Below are 20,966 nucleotides of genomic sequence, written 5' to 3'. Positions count from 1 at the left end.
CATCCTGAAGGAGAGGAAGAAAGCCCAAAGGGAATAGGAAAACAATAAGGAAGTAGGGGGGAGAACCTCACATGTCCCATGTGAGATTGGACCTTTGAGCTCAGGAGTTACTATAGTAACCAGTCTAAGGGAATAGTGACCAATCAGAGGGGATATCAAGGCACTAGGATCTGCAGCCTTTATAAACCATAGGGAAAATAAACTCTGTGGGACCCTATCCCCATCCCCATGTGGGAGTCCATTCTGTGGGACTCTTCCCCTTCCCTACATGGGAGTCTGTACTTGTTCTTTAATAAATTTCCACCTTTGCTATACCACCTTCTGTCTGTGGATTCATTCTTTGGCTCCGGGAGACAAAGAATCCAGGTTCCAGTCTAAAAATTCCGTATCATTATGAAGGCCAGGGGGGTGGGTCACTGCTGAAGCTTGGTGGAGGGGGCAAAAATGGGGGACATCGATGATATTGTAAACAACAACAAAAAATCTGTTGTGTGTTTTCCTAGGTTGAGTCTATAGGCACCCTATCATGTAGTACTACTCCCATATATTCTACTATAGGCCCAGTGCACAAAATTCGGCACCGGGGGGAGGGGAAGGCCTGCACCCTCTCAATCTGGGACCCCTCAGGGGATGTCCAACTGCCGGTTTAGGTTCAATCCCATGGATCAGGCCTAAACCTGCAATTGGACAACCCTCTCACAATCCGGGATGGCTGGCTCCTAACCGCTCACCTGCCTGAATGCCTGCCTGATTGCCCCTAACTGCTTCTGCCTGCCTGATTGCCCCCTAACCACTCCCCTGCCAGCCTGATTGATACCTAACTGCTCCCCTGCCGGCCGATCACCCCCAACTGCCCTCCCCTGCTGACCTGATTGCCCCCAATTGCTCTCCCCTGCTGGCCTGATCGCCCACAACTGCCCTCCCCTGCCATGACCCACCTCCTCCACTGAGACCAGTCTCCTCCATGCCACACAGAGCCACAGGACCCTCAGCCTCACCACATGGAGCGGCCACTGGGCCCTGCCTCCACTGTGCACGTGGCCATCTTGTGGTGGTGATCTTGTGGTGGCCATCTTGTGGCAGCCATCTTGTGACGACATCATGCGCGAGGGCGTAAGGACCACCTAGCCTTTGGTTAGTATAGACAAGTGGCCCGGTGCATGAAATTTGTGCACGGGTGGGGGGCGGTGGTGGTGTCCCTCAGCCTGGTCTGCACCTTCTCCAATCTGAGACAGCCCTCTCTCAATCTGGGACCTCTGGCTCCTAACTGCTTGCCTGCCTGCCTGCCTGATCACCCCTAACAATCTCTGCCTGCCAGCCTGATTGCCCCCAACTGCCCCCACTTCTGACCTGATTATCCCTAACTGCCACCCCCTACCAACCTGATTGCCCCCAACTGCCCCCCACTGCTGACCTGCTAACCCCCAACTGCCTCCCCCTGCGAGCCTGCTCACCCCTAACTGCCCACCAGTGCTGGCCGGCTCAACTCCAACTGCCCCCCTGCCAGCCTGCTCGCCCCCAACTGCCCCCTCTTGCCAGCCTGATTGCCCCCAACTGCCCCCCCTCCAGCCTTCTCACCCCTAACTGCCCTCCCCTGCTGGCCTGATCGCCCCTAACTGCCTCTGCCTTGGCCTCGCCACCATGGCTTTGTCCAGAAGGATGTCCGGAGGGTCTCCTGGTCTAATTAGCGTATTACCCTTTTATTAGTATAGATAGTTTTTCTTTGTGGGCTCATCTTCAGCAGTAATTATCTTCCATTGTGTATTTCTAAGTTGTTTCCATTGTTACCTTTTCCTGGTACATTCCAAAACAGTGCTTACAATTGTTGATTTACTCGAGGTTTAAATGTCATTGTGATCTCTGGTGCTGTCAGTCCTAAATTTTATTTTCATTTTCTTTCTGCTAAAACTGACATTGAGTAAAGTTTAGGTTTTCAATTTTTTAGTCATTGATTCTCCTTTATTTTAGCCTATGTAGTTAACTGTCTTCAGCTGAGGTTCCAAGATAGCAGGCAGATATGTTATAGTCCTTATTTGTAGACAGTGCAGCATCATTCTGGCTTCTGGCTTTATTTAGACCAGGTTTAACTATGGGTCTTGTGTGGGTATTAAATCCTGTCCCTAATATCTACATCTATTCCTTGTCCCTCTGAGGGCCATGTGAATTTAACTCCTGCTCACATTTTGGATACCCATTTTATTTCTGGTCATTGGGGAATTTCCATTTCTAATTTTTGGCCATGGCTATCTAGTAAAAGTTAAATAAAAAGTCACGATTTCTCGGGTACATAAACTAAAGCCCCAATTTTACTCAAAAATTAACAAGCCAAACTCAATAAAATTGAAAATAAATTAGTTTAACACATAAGGCTATTCACTGTATGTTAATATATGACTGGAAAATTCAAAACATTACAGTCTTCTCTTGAAATGTGATCCAATTCTTTTATAAAATCCAAAACATAAAATCCCAATGTCATTCACACTTTCAGTGCAACTTATTAGTGGTTAAATAAAGCAATCAGGGATTTATTAGGCTCTCAGGACTCTTCTAAACTTAAATATTTAAGTTCATTTTTATAGTACAAGCCAGACCCTGAGGTTGCTGTAGCAATAGTCAAACAACCACAGAAAATTATATTTTTGTAGTAGGATAACAAAAATAATTGCCCACAATGATTATGTTTGTCCTAGTTAGAAGTCAAATTCTAATTACCCTATCCCTTTCTAGTGAAATATTAGAATATTATTCAACAATTCTAAATTACATATTACCTAAAGATTTCAAAAAAACTTATCTGTTAGAAATTTTGCTATCAATCTTCAATTCAATTCTTACTTCTTTAGTGCTAAAATATTCTTTGTGTTAGACATTTGCATTCATAAAAATGTAGCACAGTTTTATTAATTTGCTATGTGAGTGCTTGTGTGTTGTATATATGTGCACTATAAGAGATTTTTAATAGTAGTTTTTTTCTCAAAAAGAACTGTTTTCAGCTAATATGATTGTCTTTAATTCACAAATTATTTGTGCCATTGCTCAACCTTGTTTCTTTACTTTCTACATATGCATTCTTTACAATTTTATTATTTTCTTCTGTGAATACATTCTATTTCTTCCTTCAATATTCTTGATTCCCAATAATGGAATGCAGACTTAGTCAGCAACAAAGCACTAACAATTTTAAAAAGCAAGGATAATGTTTCCAAAGCCAAGTCTTAGCTTGAAAAGTTAAAACTTGGCAGGCATGCTTTATAAGTTCTGATATTCTATCATATTTAAATAGTTTTAATTGCCTAATTATCTGCTCCAGTGCAATAATAAAGCCTTTTTATATTTCATTTTCTACTACAGGAAAAGGTATTCCAGTCTGTGCAAGGGAACCTTCTAGCCCTTTGTTGAATGTTAAGTTGAAATTCTTTCGTATAATCTTGCACTTTTATAAGCCAGCTCCATCTGTCATCTCACCTCCACCTCCTCCCTCTTTACCCAAATGTTACTTGTTTATTCAAGGAACACCTCGTTTTCTTTCCTTTATCTTTCTGTCATTGGCAGCTCTGCTTTTTATATCTATTTTTACACTCTTCAATAAATTTCTCTCTGTGTGTGTTCTTTAATGCAGGCAATAATTTTGTTTCTGAATCGTATATGCCTCCCCATGCCTCTGAAAAATGTGTTCTCTACTCAGGATCTTGCCATTAGCACCACCCTTCCTCTGTCGGTCTGTGCTGTACTGAATAGTTAGAAGAGAATCAATGCTCCTTTTCAGGCACTGACAGGAAGAACTGCCTTGGGCACACTCAGCAGAACAAGGGACCATGAGGTCAACAACAATAAGAGGATTTCAAGACAAGGAGGCACTGAATTTCTACTTAGGAAATTCTGTGATCCATTTTGTGTCTTCTTTATTAAAATGAACAATCTATGAGAAATATATAATAATATAAAAATATTTTATTTACTTACCACTTCAAGAACTTATTCCTTGTGATTCGGGTTGCTTTACTGAGCAGGATGCAAGGGTGATTTCTTTCCCAGGTTCTTGTCCAGATGAATTCAAAGAATGAAGCCACAGACAAAAGGTGGTAGGTGAAAAGTACAGAAACTTTATTGCAAGCAAATACTACCTCTAAAACCCTAATTCTAAATCCCTAAGCCGACGACTCTGTCCCTTCTGGCACAGAGGGACAGAGGGATCACCTAAGAAGGGTGTCCACTGCCTTCTTTGTCTTGAGGCGTTATATATCCCGGAGACCTCTTCTCTTATTGTGCCTTTCCCACTGTGGGACCTTAGCCCTATAAGTAGTTCTCAAGACCCCCACATCCATGCTTCTCCTCTCTTTGGTTGTCTTATCTGTCCAGGTTGGAGTTATTTTAGACCTCCCTATGGCTTTCTTTCAGTTGTTCTAGATGTTTTATTACTCCTCAGGTCAGCGCTGCTTTAATTGTTCAGGCCAAGATGATTCCTCTGGACCCCCTTCCTCTTAGGGCATTTCTCTATCCTCTGTATGAGTAAGATGAGCATTTTGGCATCTTTAAATCCCCATCTATGCATTCCTCTCCCACGGACCCTCTTTATTCCCTAAGCCTTCCTAATTAAGCTAGCTAGCTAACCCTTATCATTTGCACCACCATGATGCACAAAAAATTCTTGGGTTTCATGCACAGAGATACTCTCATGAATGTTCACAATATTGCTATTTTTGTACCTACAATCAGCACTTCTGATTTCTATTCTCAGTCTAGCAAGTTATGCAGCCTCATTCTTGATTTAGGTACTACCTGCTTACTCTCAAGTTTTGACACCTCACCAATGTAAATGAAAATGTTTGCTTTCCGTTTGATTAGAAGGTAGCAAAAGAACTAATCAATAGTAATTAGGACTTTAAACATTCTTCAGTGATGATGCTCTGATTGTAATCAACTTGGGAATCTATATAATTTTTCCCCCTTGGGGAAAATGTAATGTTTATTTGAGAAAATTGATAAGAAACCAAAGCACCACAATTTTTGAAAATTATTTATCTCTAACATATTTTTTCTATAGATAAAAAACCAATGCATTATAATTCACAGAAAGTATTAAACCTATATGAGATATTTTTAAATATTGATACTCCTGTTGTTAATTAATTTCAATAATACATCTCAATAATTATTAACTATATTACTATCTCCACTTAATCAAAGTTCTCTATAAGACTTAGGACACATAAAAACTAGAGGGCAAGACATAACTTAAACTCATAACATTTCATAATTTAATTTAGTTTTACATATGTTAGAATAGAAAATAAAATATATGTCTCTTCAAATAACACATTCTACAAGTAAACATCTACAGAAGAGCCTTTCTGTAAATGAATATTTATATGCTAACAATATGTAAACAAGGCTTAGATGTTTTCTCACCATAACTGGATTATTATTTACAGGCATGTTGAAAACAGGTAAGGATATGCTTTGTTTTTGAAAAAGCCATTGTTGAGAATTTTTGTGACAGGCCCAAGTTGGAAATTATAAGCATAAATGTTCTAGAATAGAACACCAGTCAAATAAGAATTTGGCTCAGAATTGAAGTAGACCATTTGACAAGAAATTACATTTTTTTTTTTGTTTTAGTGATCACAATTCTTGTTAGTAATAACAAGAGATCTGGAACCTAAGATCTGACAAAATAAAGGATACACACTATAAAAGAAAATATGTTATAGGAGATTTCAGATTATAAAATATTTTACATTTTCTTTGAAAACATTTTATTAAGTTGTAATCTTAATGCAAGGTAAACAGCTATAGTCTATTCACTTACAAGTCATCTCTCTTCAAAAAATTATCAATTGAAATATTTACTTATTTAGTGTGTTTATCAATGTATTTAAAAATCACCTTATGTATGTCAGATATCTTAAGCTAAACTCTTTTAAATTAGTGAAGGTAAGTCTTTTTAAAAAACAGTTAGGTAAACATATGATATTGTAAAGGAGTTTAGTCTGACAAATGTTTAGATATGACAAATGTTTTTTTGCAAACATGTTATCTCATTACCTGTGTTTGTGTATTTAATTGTAATCCTGCAAGCATTGCAATAGTTAATTTACACCTAACCCACAGTGTGAGCTGCAGGGTGGAGTGGTCGCTAAGCAACCTAACCAGGAGAACATTAAGTACCAGATTTTCTTCATTTAAATCTGTTTGAGAGCTGGGGAAGTGAGAGATTTTCATGGGCAGAACTTTTCAAGTTGATTTGGCTAAACTAAGCAGCCTGTAATTTGTATGCCTGAAATCTTGTCAGGTTGGCAAAGGCCGAAACAACAGAAATTGCTTTTAGAAAATACTATTACTACTGTGAGGAGCATTTTTCTTTAAAGGGTAGATTCAGTCTTATAAACAAAAATATATTTTTCTAATAGTATAGAAATTTATATTTGGTGAATTTTTATTCCTGTATCACCTGGTATTCTGAAAATAATTATCTTTAAGGCGATTTGTTATACCATTTAAATTAACTCAAACCCATTTTAATTGTAAAGATCTCTTAGATATTAGGTGAAAATTTTAAACAGGTAATGATACTGTTTTAATAATCTGATTATTATTTAACAGGAAAGGAGTAAAGGGAAGACTAGATGATATAAGCAATTGCCAGGAAGCTACAGTTTAACACTCTCCAGGTCTGTTCCCCACAGATTGCTGGGGGAAAGGACTGGACAATAGATGCATGTCCTGCATGCTCCGAATGCCCCACATGCCCCGCTTGCCCCGTAAGGTCTGAATGACTTGGGAAGGTGCTTGTCTGTCAGTCACACCTGGAAACAAGTCCGGCATGGCCACTGCAACAGCGTGAAACCTAAATACTTAAGCTCCTGAGCAAAGGAGCATGCGCTCTTGGCTCTCCTTTGCTACTTGCCTGCATGTCTGGCTCTCCCATTGCAGGGGTCGCCCTCTCCTACATTGGCCCACATGGCCCACAGCCATGTGCCACCCACACAATGGACTAATGGACTTTAGTTAGCCTGTTGCTGTACTGGACCCGGCTGCAACATGGAAAGGAAACTCTGGACACTGGCCCTGCTTCTGGCTTTGTTGAATCCACAGCTGCCCCTTTCCCAAGACTGGATTGATGGACCTGGCGCTTTGTAATCAGAGGAATGTAACTCCCTGCAAATAAAGTCGTTCACCACATCTCATTCTTCCACGGAGGCTTCTGAAAATGCTTAATTCAGAGTTCCCCCAAGGACACCACTCCCACAAGCAACAGAGAAATTCAGTTCTCTGGGAACAGTACTAATAAATGGCAAATGTGTATGAGACAGTGTAGGGTAGAGACATCCGAACTCATTCTTGACCAAACCTAACCACATCCTTAAAGGAAAGAATATATGAGGATGACACCTTTCTTAACATCATGTTCTGCAAAAGTGTTTTGTCAATTAAAGGTTAACTAGAATATTTGCACATGCATTCTTTTACAGGCCCTTTGAGTGATCCACTGTGGAAAACATCTTGCAACTACCCTGGGATCAACCACCACCAGATAATGATCGTGGGACAACTGACCTCATCCTCATTCCCAAGCCCTACACTTGCCCCAAGGACTGATAGAAGCCATCCACAAGAACCCTGCCAGGAACTTGGCTTCTCTTTTCTGGTGGACTCCATTGTGCACAAACTCTTTTCAATAAACTCTATCTGTTTGATACTGGACAGAATTCAGTGCTTATCTCTATGACATTGAGACCTAGAAACCTGGCATTCAAAGTCTGCTAACATGTAGGCAAACTTTATAAATTAAAAATATCTCACTTATGAAGTTAAATTGTAGTAGCTAGTTAGACAGACATAAGCAGAGGAGGAACTACAGGCTGGGTATGGAATGTCACCAGGACAGAAAGCCCTGGGTGCCTAGCAACAGGCAAAACTGGGAAAACAAGAGTCTCATCCTTACCCTAGAATATCCATGGTCATGTGATTTAGACTCCCTGATCTTTCATATCGCCAGTCAGGGGGTCTGGAACCTCCCCTTACCTTTTCTTTAATAGTCATGTAGTAGATCCCCTAAGAGGAGAAACAAGGGATTCAGAGAACATCCTCACATGAGTCCCATACAAACCCTTGCACAACCAGTCCCTTCAGCATTAGTTCCTTAAGACAATGAGGTTTTGACCCACATCAGATAATCTTAGGGACAAAGCCTTGGGTCTGTTGACCATAGAGACAGAAGTTTGGTCAAAATAGATATATTCTCAGTTGTGTTTCAGCTCCAGGCCCTGGATAGCAATAAGGCCAGATGGGATGATGCCCTTGCTGACATCAGGACCAGTTGCTATGACTGATGACCCTCTCCCCTGGCACTGACCAATCAGTGGAGACCCGGAAAGGACACTTCTGGGAAGCTGATGAATATTCTTTTGAGATCTTCCCCTGGGACCTCCCATAAGATCCCTACAGTTAGAGGGCAGATAAAAAAAAAACCCTCAGGACAGAGGGGGCTCTTTCTCCTAAACACACTTATGCCTTTCCTCACCCTCTTGTTTTCCCAGGGTTGTTCCTTCTCTCTGAAGCACACCCTTGCTCCCGCCCCCTCCTCTTTCCTTCAGGTGCATTTTCTTTACCTTTCTTTCTCCTAAGCTCCATGGTCTCTTCTTTTACCTCTATAAACTGTTTCCTGAGCCCACTCAGCCCAGCTGTCTCACTTCTTCCTTAGCCCACTTCTACTTCTGTGACAAAAACACACACAAACTTATGTGTTTATTGTTACTGGAAAACCCCCAGGTGGGCTTGGGCTGCCTGTTGCTGTGTCTAAAAACGAAAGCAGGGTTGAATCATATAAGACATTTATTGAGAAGGCTAGCCAACCAAGGAGACAGGGAACTTACAAGCATTCAAATCCTGTCTTACAGCAAGGTGTCTGGGACAAGATTATAAAGGGGGACTGGGCTAGGGTGAGGCTGGGAATGGAATGCAGCTACATGCAGCCCTGGAGGTCCGCAGACGTCAGCTATTGTCCTTAGTCATCATGCGATGAGATGTTGTTTTGACTCCTGGTGGGTCAGTCTGACCATGCTTATCAGTTCTGCTGGCTGGATTCACAGCTGAGTCACCTCCTCAATCACTTTGCACAGGCCTTGAAAAAAAAAAAATTAAGAAAAACTTAACCCTATATTCACATAAGTATATGTGTTCTAAGATTTAAAATAATATGATTATTTTTCAAATTAATTCAGGTGCTCTATCTATCAGATTATAAGTCCCTCTATCAAAAACAGGGAGTGTACAGAGGCTAGGACTAAATAGTGAGGCTAGCAGCCAGGGAATACAGGTTATTCAAATAGAGAGAGGGTGAAGACATAAAATCACAAAAATAGTGAGGTGATGCCTTATAATAACTAATGGAAACCTTTGGTGAAAGACACAAAGAAGAGCAGCAAAATACTTTATTAAATTTTCATATTAAGGTGACCTTTGGATAAGTATGGAAGCAGAGTCTAAAAATATTGCTCCTGAACAAAAGGGCAAGAACATTCCAATACAGAATGGCCTTGAAAAAGGAAAAAAATAAAAACAAAAGATACAAGTTGTATTGGAAGACTCAAGAGAAAGAGAAACAAAATTCAGAAATTCTAAAATTCTGATATAACATTTCCCCAATATATTTTCTCTTTTAAATATTTATTGTTGAAAGTATTACAGATATTCCCCCTTCCCCTCCAATTAACCCCCTCCACCCAGTTTCCATCCCACCCAATGCCTTCACCACCCTATTGTCTGTGTCCATAGGTAATACATATCCTATCTAATAAGGAGGGAATATGCTAATTGACTGCCCCACCCTGAAAGATAGCAGCACCCACAGCCAATAAGGAGGGAATATGCTAATTGACTGCCCCCGCCCTCAAAGATGGTGGTGCCCACAGCCACAAGATCGCAGTGCCCAGTCCCCTCAGCCCCCCAGCCACCCAGGGCTGGCCCGAGGCACAGGCAATCCTCGGATGGCAGCTTCCCAGCTGCCCAGGGCTGCTCGAGGCTCAGGTAACCAGGGCAAGCCGAGGTTTGTGCTGCTGGCAGTGGCAGCAGCAGAGGTGTGATGGGGCATCATCTTCCCCTGATCACCGGGTTGCCTTCCACCCCTGAGGGCTCCCGGACTGTGAGAGGGGGCAGGCCGGGCTGAGGGACCCCCTCCTCCAGTGCATGAATTTTCATGGACCGGGCCTCTAGTATGCATATAAAATCTTAGGTTAATCTCTTCCAGGCCCCTCCCCACCTGCCCCCTGAGATTCATCAGTCTATTCTAGATTTCCAGGTCTCTGGTTCTATTTTATTCATCAATTTATTTTGTTCATTAGATTCCTTGTTCATACTTTTGATTTTTAGATTCAATTATTGATAGATATGTATTTATTACTATTTAATGTTCAAGTTTTTATCTTTTTCTTCTTCTTGAAGAATAACCTTCAACATTTCATGTAATGCTGGCTTGGTGGTGATTAAATTTTTTAGCTTTTCTTGTCTGTGAAGCTCTTTATCTGACCTTCAATTTTAATGATAGCTTTCCAAGGTAGAGTGATCTTGGTTGTAGGTCCTTGCTACTCATCACTTTGAATATTTCTTGACACTCCATTCTGGCTTACAAAATTTTTCTTTTGAAAAATCAGCTGATAGTCATAGGGGTGCTCCTTTGTAAGTAAATAACTACTTTTCTATTGCTGCTTTAAAAATTCTCTTTGTCTTTAACCCTTGGCATTTAAATATGTATTTGGTGTGGGCTTCTTTTGGTTCCTATTGTTTGGGACTCTGTGTGCTTTGTGGACTTATAAGTTTATTTCTTTCACAAGGTAGGGGAAATTTTCTGCCATTATTTATTCAAATAGGTTTTCAATATCTTGCTCTCTCTCATTTCCTTCTGACACTCCCCCTAATGTGAATGTTGGTATGTTTGAAGTTGTAGCAGAATCTCCTTACACTATATTCATATTTTTGGATTCTTTTTTCTTTTTGCTCTTCTGATTGGGTGTTTTTTGCTTCTTCATATTCCAAATCATTGATTTGATTATCAGCATCCTCTACTCACTGTTGAATCCCTGTAAATTGTTCTTTATTTCAGTTAGTGTGTGGTTAATTTCTGACTGGTCCTTTTTCATGCCTTTGAAGTTCTCACTAAGATTCTTTAAAGTCTCACTAAGGCCCTTGAGGCTTTCATTAAGATCCTTGAGCAATCTTATAACCACTGTTTTTTCTAGCTCTATTTTGGTTCATTAGTTTATGTTGTTCATTATATTCAACAAATGAGTGAGATCATGTGATATTTATCTTTCTCCAACTGGCTTATTTCACTTAGCATAATGCTCTCCAGGTCCATTCATGCAGTTGCAAATGGCAAGAGTTCCTTTTTTTTTTTACAGCAGTATAGTATTCCATTGTGTAGATTTACCATATTTTTTTAAATCACTCATCTGTGATGGGCACTGTTTCCAAATCTTAGCTATTGTAAATTGTGCTGCTATGAACATAGGGGTGCACATATCCTTTCTGATTGGTATTTCTGATTTCTTGGAATATATCCTAGAAGTGGGATTACTGGATCAAATGGGAGTTTCATTTTTAATTTTTTGAGGAAACACCATATTGTTTTCCACAGTGGCTGCACCAGTCTGCATTCCCACCAGCAGTGCACGAGGGTTCCTTTTTCGCTGCATCCTTGCCAGCATTTGTTTGTTGATTTGTTGATGATAGCCATTCTGACAGATGTGAGATGGTACCTCATTGTCATTTTGATTTGCATCTCTCAGATGATTAGTGACTTTGAGCATGTTTTCATATGTCTCTTGGCCTTCTGTAGGTCCTCTTTTGAAAAGTGTCTATTGAGGTCCTATGCCCATTTTTTGATTGGATTGTTTATCTTCCTTTTGTTAAGTTGTATGTGTTCCCTGTAAATTTTGGAGATTAAACCCTTATCAGAGATAACATTGGCAAATATGTTCTTCCATGCAGTGGGCTTTTTTGTTGTTTGGTTGATGATTTCTTTTGCTATGTAGAAGCTTTTCATTTTGATGTAGTCCCATTTGTTTTAACCATTCTTTTGAACTCTATATCCAGTAATTTGTTTACTTCCGTTTCATTTACTTCTTTTTCTGGAGATTTCTTTTGTTCTTCCACTTGTGACATGTTTGTTTGTCTCTGCATTTTTTGCTGCTTCCCTGTGTTTGTTTCTATGTATTAGGTAGAGCTGCTATGTCTTCTGGAATTGGTAGAGTGGCCTTGTGTTGTAGGTGTCCTGTAGAGCCCAGTGGCTCAGCCTCCCCAGTCACCTGACCTGGGCACTCTACCTGCACCCCTTGGGTGGTCTGTGTGCATAGTCTTATTGTAGTTGAGCCTTGATTACTGTTGGCATCACTGGAAGGAATTGACCTCCAGGCCAACTGGAGATACCCTTATGGAGCAGGACTTGCTTCAGTTGGGCTTTGGTGCTTACTGAGTCTGCCCCTTGAGTGTGTCACTTGTGGATGTGTAGAGTTGTAATCTGGTGTGGTCTGAAGCTGTCCACCAGGCTCACTGGCTCTGGACCTCATTGGAGGTGCAAAGTCAGCCACTTCCTGCGGCCACCCAGAAGGAGCTACAGAGAGATCTGTAGATTGCTGCTACTTGTATTGGGCTTGGAAGTGCTCAAGTGAGGCCCAGCTGTGAAGCAAGGCAGGCAGGTGCTAGTGCTAGGTATTGGGTCTCTTATTAATAGGTATGGGGTATGTTGATGCCAGCTTCTGCTTGTTTGAGTAATTTTAGAAAAGTCTGAAGCCTGAACCAGGACAGGCCATTCATAAGGAGAAGCCATTTCAAATAGCTTTGGTAGGGCTGAAAATGGATGGGCAGAGTCTCAGGGAGTCACCATGGTGGGTGAGCAGTGTGAGCCAGGCTGATGGAAACGCAGATATGGCTGTCAGTCAGCTCTGCATTGGGGATGTCTCAGCATGGAAACAATAACCCCTGCTAGCATCGTTTCCTGGGAGAAAGCTGCCTTTGAGTTCTTGCTCTGATGCCAGACAATCCAATTCCTGTTGTATGTCCCTGGGTCTCCCTGAGCCATTGCCCCAGTGCTGGAGCTCAGAGCAAGTTAGTCCATCTAATTTTTTGTGCTGGGCCTTTAAGAGGTATTCCCTGGGACTCCAGCAGCCTCTGTGTCACTCAGCCACGATCCCTGCTAGTTTTTACAGTCTAAAGTTAAGGGGATTTCTCTTCCAGGCTCTGTAACCTTGGGCTTGGGGTGCTGGTGTGGAGATGGGACCCCTTATTCCTCATGGTGGCCTCTGCAGCTGAGATATCCCTCCCGATTGAAAAAAAAGGCCACACGTGGGTGTCAGAGCAGCCTGTTCCCTGCCTCCACCCCTGCTACCAGTCTCAATGTACTTTCTTCTTTACTTCTCTAGTTGTAGGACCTTCATTCACCCATCTGTCAGGAAGTTCTGAATGATGATTGTTCTGTATTTTTGTTATAATTTTGATGTGGTTGTGGAAGGTGCCATCTTGGTTCTCGGGACTCTATACTTATGAAATTATATTTTTTGAATACTTAGTAAGTGCCAGGAAGTATGGACATGAAAAATGTCTTAATCTCTCATTTTATCACCTGTTAATAAGAATAATAATATACTATACTCATTGAGTTGCCCAAGGATTATGTGAGTTGCTCCATTTCAAGTACTTAGGACAGGTCCTTGTACATACTAAGCATCCTCCTAAATAATGTGTGCCTATCAGGCAATAAAAGTGGTCATTGTGTAAAATGTATAAAATATCTTAGAAGATTTAGAATAAATATTCCATAGAAATTTTAAACATTGATACATTTAAACAAAAGTACATTTAAACTACTTTTTCAAGATTTATAGTTTGAATGTATTTTTTAGTGTACACACTTAAAAAAATAAACTCTGATTTTATCAGTCTTCATATATAAATATATTATATATATACTACAGGCCGGGTGCACAAAATTCATGCACAGAGGGGGGTTGTCCCTCAGCCCAGCCTGTACCCTCTCCAATCTGGGATCCCTCTCACAATCCAGGACTGCTGGGTCCCAACTGCTTGCCTGCCTGCCTTCCTGATTGCCCCTAACCACTTCTGCCTGCCAGCCTGATCACCCCCTAACCACTCCGCTGCCAGCCTGTTTGCCCCCAACTTCCCTCCTCTGCTGGCCTGGTCACCCCTAACTGCCCTCTCCTGCAGGGTTGATCACCTCCAACTGCCCTCCCTTGCAAGCCTGGTCCCTCTCAACTGCCCTCCCTTGCAGGCCTGGTCCTTCTCAACTACCCTCCTTTGCAGGATGGGTGCCTCCCAACTGCCCTCTTCTTTGGCCATCTTGTGGTGGCCATATTGTGTCCACATGGGGGCAGGATCTTTGACCACATGGGGGCAGCTATATTGTGTGTTGCAGTGATGACCAATCTGCATATTACTCTTTTATTAGATAGGATAGAGGCCTGGTACAGGGGTGGGGGCCAGCTGGTTTACCCTGAAGGGTGTCCTGGATCAGGTGGGGGTTCCCTTGGGGCATGGGGCGGCCTGAGCGAGGGGCCTGTGGTGGTTTTCAGGCTGGCCACGCCCCCTGGAAACCCAAGCAGAGGCCCTGGTATCTGGAATTTATTCTCCTTCTACAATTGAAACTTTGTAGCCTGGAGCGGAGCCAAACCTGGGGCTCCCTCCGAGGCCGGCAGCCATTTCTGTTGGGGTGATAATTGAAACTTTGTAGCCTTAAGCGGGTGAGCCCGGCCAGGGTGTGTGGAAAGCTTTGCTTCCCCTGTTGCCGGCGGCAACCCTGGCCTGCTCTCTCAAGCTCCATTCTGCCACCATTTCTGTTTGAATTAGTTTACCTTCTATAATTGAAACTTTGTAGCTTGAGTGGAGGTTTAGGCCTGGCAAGGGCAGGTGGAAAGCTTGGCTTCCTCTGTTACCTAGGAAAACTTGCTCTCTGTGGCTGTAGCCATCTTGGTTGGGTTAATTGCATACTCGCTCTGATTGGATGGTGGGCGTGGCTTGTGGGCGTGGCTTGTGGGTGTGTCGGAGGTATGGTAAATTTGCATATTTGTCTATTATGCTACCTAATAATAGACAAATATATATATATATATATATATATATATATATATATATATATACTAGGAGCCCGTTGCAGGAAGATTCCTGTAAGCGGCCACCACAGGCGTGCATGCCTCCTGCCCCATCCCGCCTGCCGCCGCCTCGCCCATGCTTTCCATCTGGCAGCTGCCTTGCTTTCCGCTTTCCCTCCCTCTTCCTTCTATGCTGTCTTCAGTCTTCACTCCTCCCTCCCTCAGGTTATGCAAATTAACCGCCATCTTTGTTGGGTTAATTTGCATACTCACTCTGGTTGGCTGTGGGCATAGCGAAGTTATGGTCAATTAGCATTTTTCTCTTTTATTAGTGTACTAGAGGCCCGGTGCACGAAATTCGTGCACGGAGGTTGGTTGTCCCTCAGCCCAGCCTGTACCCTCTCTAATATGGGACCCCTCAAGGGATGTCCAACTGCCCTTTCGGACATCCCTCTCACATTCCAGGACTGCTGGGTCCCAACTGCTTGCCTGCCTGCCTGCCTTCCTGATTGCCCCTTACCACTTCTGCCTGCAAGCCTGGTCACCCCCTAACCACTCTGCTGCCAGCCTGTTTGCCCCCAACTTCCCTCCTCTGCCCGCCTGGTCACCCCTAACTGCCCTCTCCGGCAGGGTTGATCACCTCCAACTGCCCTCCCTTACAGGCTTGGTCCCTCTCAACTGCCCTCCCTTGTAGGCCGGGTGCCTCCCAACTGCCCTCTCCTGCTGCTGTGGTGGCAATCCTGTGTCCACATGGGGGCAGGATATTTGACCACATGCGGGCAGCTATATTGTGTGTTGCAGTGATGATCAATCTGCATATTACTCTTTTATTAGATAGGATAGAGGCCTGGTTCAGGGGTGGGGGCCAGCTGGTTTGCCCTGAAGGGTGTCCCGGATCAGGTGGGGGTTCCCTTGGGGCGTGGGGCCGCCTGAGCGAGGGGCCTGTGGTGGTTTGCAGGCCGGCCACGCCCCCCTGGCAATGCAAGCGGAGGCCCTGGTATCTGGAATTTATTTTCCTTCTACAATTGAAACTTTGTAGCCTGCAGCGGAGCCAAGCCTGGGGCTCCCTCTGAGGCTGGTAGCCATTTGTGTTGGGGTTATAATTGAAACTTTGTTGCCTTAAGGGGGTGGGCCCAGCCAGGGTGTGCGGAAAGCTTTGCTTCCCCTGTTGCCGGCGGCAACCCTGGTCTGCTCTCTCAAGCTCCATTCTGCTGCCATTTGTTTGAATTTGTTTACCTTCCATAATTGAAACTTTGTAGCTTGAGTGGAGGCTTAGGCCTGGCAAGGGCAGGTGGCAAGCTTGGCTTCCTCTGTTACCTAGGAAACCTTGTTCTCTGTGGCTGTAGCCATCTTGGTTTGGGTTAATTTGTATACTTCCTCTGGGTGATGGGCGTGGCTTGTGGGTGTGTCGGAGGTATGGTCAATTTGCATATTTGTCTATTATTAGATAGTGTGTGTGTGTGTGTGTGTGTGTGTGTGTGTGTGTGTATTTTAAATAAACGGAGATATTGAAGGTCACTATCAAACTTTAATGGTTATTTTCTTTTAAAAAAATGTTTTTCTACTTGCTCTTTTTTCCTTTTTAAATTTTTTTTAATTGATTTATAGAGAGAGGGGAAAGGAGAGGAAGAGAGAGAGAGAAACATTATTGTAAGAGTAAAATATAGATAAGCTGCCTCCTGTACTCCCCTTACCAGGGACTGAGCCACAACACTGGCATGTGCCCTGACTGGGAATCAAATCAGCAACCTTTCAGTGCAAGGGAGGACACCCAACCAACTGAGTCACACCGACCAGGGCTAATGGTTATCTTCTTTATGACAGCAGATACTACTAAAAATAATGGCATTAAAATACTATAGAGAATTCATAATAACTCAGTGAGGTGGGAATTATTGAAAATATATATTTAATTAATTACATCCAACATTCAAAATTTTCTTCCCAGAAAATAGTATATAATTTCTGATAAATCTAGCTTTAAAAAAATAACATTTGAAAATATATTTGAAGAATATGGTGTTTTCATTATAAAAATTCAAAGAGTGGAGAGTTAAAAAAGAAAAAAAGGATACCCTATCAATGGTAGAATATTAACCAAATTGGATAAATAAATAAAAGTAAGATCATCTCCAAATTCTAAAATGATATTTATCATGAGATAGCAATAGTACACAGCAAGGCAAGGCCTCCTAGGTTGACTGATAAAGTGAAAACATAAAAGTTTTTTCAAAAACAATTACAGTAATTTCATGCTTACAATGTCTGTGAGGGGAAAAACAAAAATTTAAGCTCTGCATGCTAGTACATAGGGGAGGGCATGTTACCCTGTAATCTATGATCGCAGGCTTTACTCTATTACTGCCTGATATAGTCAAGCATACCAAATAGCAAAAATGATGGTAGATGACCTCCTGTGGGATTCTGTGCACAGAAAATGGAGGATGAATCAGCCTGAATTGAATTGCATTTCTCTCTCCCACAGATAAATATTGCATACTAAATCAGTTTCTGTGTACTCACATTGCCTCCCATTTAGCTTAATATATGCTGTGTCAAGTTGTTTCAAACTGAATACAATTTGACTCTATGTACATAGCTTGTCTAAGTTAAAAACTGGAAATGGTTAAAGCAAAATATAATGAAATATTTTTCCCACTTCAATATTTTTTTAGGGACTAGTGAGAAAAAAAAATCTATGATCTGGAATACTGACTTAACTGGTATTTCTAATCCTACTTAATGGCATAAAAATACCCACATTCTTCACCTTCTCAGAGAACCTACTAGATTTTCTCATATAGAGATTTTTGCAAACTAAGACTTTCTTTAGTCACTGTCTCAGTCAAAAGTTAGGTCATCTTTATCAACAAGAATTTTCCACAATTCCTGAAAAGTGTCATTTACACATCTTGCATGAGGGACACGTGTGTGTGTGTGTGTGTGTGTGTGTGTGTGTGTGTATTTGTGTGCACACACAGAACTGTCTCCCTATCTCCAAAGACTTATGGTGATAAAACAGTGTGTGTGTCCTACTTCATGCATACAGCCTTCCAGACTCTATTAAATCACAGAGGACTCTCTATTGTGTCTGATGCACTGGAAACCATTTAGTTTTGCAAATTATACAGGAGAAAATTATTGCTTAATGACAACAATGTAGTTGTGTGTATGTTTTTTTTTTTTTTTAAATCCTAACCTGATGATATCTTTTTACTGACTTTAGAGAGAGAGGTATGAAGATAGAGGAACATCAGTGTGAGAGAGAAACATCTATCGATGCTCCTATACGAGCCCCAACTGGGAATCAAACCCTAAACCTTTTGGTATACAGGATGATGCTGCAACTGAGCCATCGGTCAGGGCAAGAATGTAGTCTTTTTTTTTTTGGCTGAGTCTCAGAATTCATACTTCACTGAGTCTAAGATGTATTATTTTTCCAGTTTGATATCTTGAAAATCTAGATGCATATACAGTCACTGTTGCCAGGTCGCAGTTGTTCAGCGGTTGTCGTTACCTGTGTGCACATCAATTTACACAATAGGAGCCAGGTATATGGGAAAAAAGTCAAGAGTACTTTTGTAAGAAATATTGCCTCGCCAGCACTCCTGATGGCATAGAGAACCGCACTGTGTGGGAAGCAAGACATAGACAGCTCCAAGTCAAAAGTGCTTCAGCCAGTAATACTCTGACTGTGAAGAAGTTTAGAAAAACCACAGCCAATTTACTTCCCTGCTATTTTCCACTTTATGAACGAGAAAGAGCAATGCATGTTAAAATATTGTTATGTCTAAGTCTAAAAAGGATATTTCAAAATAAAAATTCTAAGTAATAAAGCAATCACGATAAAAAGATTGTGCGTGTGTGTGCACATGTGTGTGTGCATGTAATATAGGCATGATGTAGTTTATAAGCAGGTAAGGGGGCAGGATATAAGTTCTTAAACAGAGTCATAGTAAAAGTATACTATCTGCTCTTTTCTCTTTACTCCAGCATACATTTTAGCCAACACCGAAAAGATAGGCCAGGAACAGACAGGAAGACAGGAAGAAAATTGGTGATAATTGCTATAAAGAATTACATAGTAAATTCAATCCCTGTATATTGGTTGGGAGATTAATCTGCTTTAACAAAGACCCGGATTTGCAGCAGTTTTAAAAAAACTTAAATTTATTTATTTTTAATGTAGATCCAAGTTGAAAAAGAGACTCTGACATGAATTTGTCTATGATTAAGGTGCTTTCTATTTTGTTGTATAGCATCCCTCTGTGGATTACCCAACTTCACAGTTTAAGATGACTCAACATCAAATGCACCATTTACACATTGGTAAAGGGGAAAGGTCTTATAGGACTGGGTCAAACTTCTTTTAAGGACACAACCCTAAAGATTAAAAAAAAGTACTTACACTTAAATCACCTTGGCCAGAAATCAGCGACATGACACGTCTGTGTTTGAGGATGCTAGAAAATGTAGTTCTCATTCCCAGCAACCCTGGCTAAAAACTGAGTGTTCTGTAAATATAGATAAGTTGGATATTAATAGTCACACTAATCAATCCTGTTACTCTAATAAAAAACAAAACTCCTATGTCATAAATCCCTATTATCCTCATTGTATTAAGACCTATATATGTTATAAAAAGTGATATGATGTTTAGAAAATCACCTTTGAAAATGTATGTCATTAAAATTGAAGCCTGGTTCTGCTATTGCCTTGCTAAATGACTTTTCTGTACCTCAGATGCACACACTTAGAACAATACCTCACACATAATAAAAACTCAATAAAGTTAGCACATAAAATTATGTGTCTGTTTTTCTCTAGACTGTTTTTAAAAATAGTTCTTATTAATGTTTTATAAATATTTTTCTAATGTTTGTTCAAACATTTCTCTTTTATTTTCTTAAAACCCATATTGTTTAATAATGCCAAACATGAAACTAAATGAAGGCCCTAGAATTATACATGTTTGCTTGTTTTTCTTAAGTTGGGATCCTTTTTAATGATTTCTAACAAAAAGTGTTTTTTTTTTAGTAAAATTTATACCCATCTCTATAAATAATAGCTTTACTAATTGACTAAGTAGGTTTATCAATTGGTTTATCCTAATGCTTAAATTCCTAAAAATACTGTAAACTTTACAAAGATCTGTGTATATTTAAAAAACAAACAGTAACTAATAACTCTTTAATCTTTCATTCCATGCATACAGCAATAATGAAGATGTGTGCATGTCTACCAGAGTACAACACAGCTTGAGGAATACAGATCAGAATATCTAAGGCAGCCAACCTGATAAAAAAGATTCAGATAAAATTTAAGAAATTATGTGGATTGTAAATTATAAGCAAGCATTAAACACAATAAACCCATGGCAAGTAGCTGATGTTCTGCATAAGTACAGCGTTAGGCAGTAGTAATAGAGTGTGTGGTTTGTGCTTGAGCATGTGGATGTATCAGTGTCAACAAGAAAAATCATTATTACTCCATGATGCATCCACAATGAATGAGTTTTATGTCCCAGAACAGGAGAAGCAGAAAAAAATCCACACTTTGGGAGAGCAAAGAAAGAAAGGAATAAAATAGTAAAGGAGATTAATCACGGTTAATACAAAAGTCTTGGATCTGAAAAGCAAACACAGGAATAATGATAGCATATGAGAGGGAAAGAGATATGAGAGGACAGAGACAAGAGACAGAGACAGAGGGAAGATGTCAAGAAGAAAACGAAAAACAGAAATCCCACTCTCAAAATTTAGGGTTGAAAATAGAGACCAATATGTGAGGCAGATCCCACAGGCAACGCACCTCGTCTCCCTGGCTCAGGCCTCTACTGCCCTTCTAATAATGAATAGATCT

At 41.0% G+C, this 20,966-nt stretch overlaps 1 long non-coding RNA gene across 1 annotated transcript; it reads left to right on the top strand.

The window, feature by feature from the left end:
- Positions 1-981: 981 nt before the first annotated feature.
- On the top strand, positions 982-7,813 carry LOC114232443 (uncharacterized). The gene is made up of 2 exons (XR_003618493.2): positions 982-1,134; positions 7,476-7,813. It is a non-coding gene; the product is annotated as an uncharacterized LOC114232443 (long non-coding RNA).
- Positions 7,814-20,966: the final 13,153 nt, after the last annotated feature.

Source organism: Eptesicus fuscus, chromosome 8, assembly GCF_027574615.1.
Source record: "Eptesicus fuscus isolate TK198812 chromosome 8, DD_ASM_mEF_20220401, whole genome shotgun sequence".
NCBI lineage: Eukaryota > Metazoa > Chordata > Mammalia > Chiroptera > Vespertilionidae > Eptesicus > Eptesicus fuscus.
The sequence above is the reverse complement of the archived record's forward strand: the minus strand, read 5'-3'. Positions and strand labels throughout refer to the sequence as shown.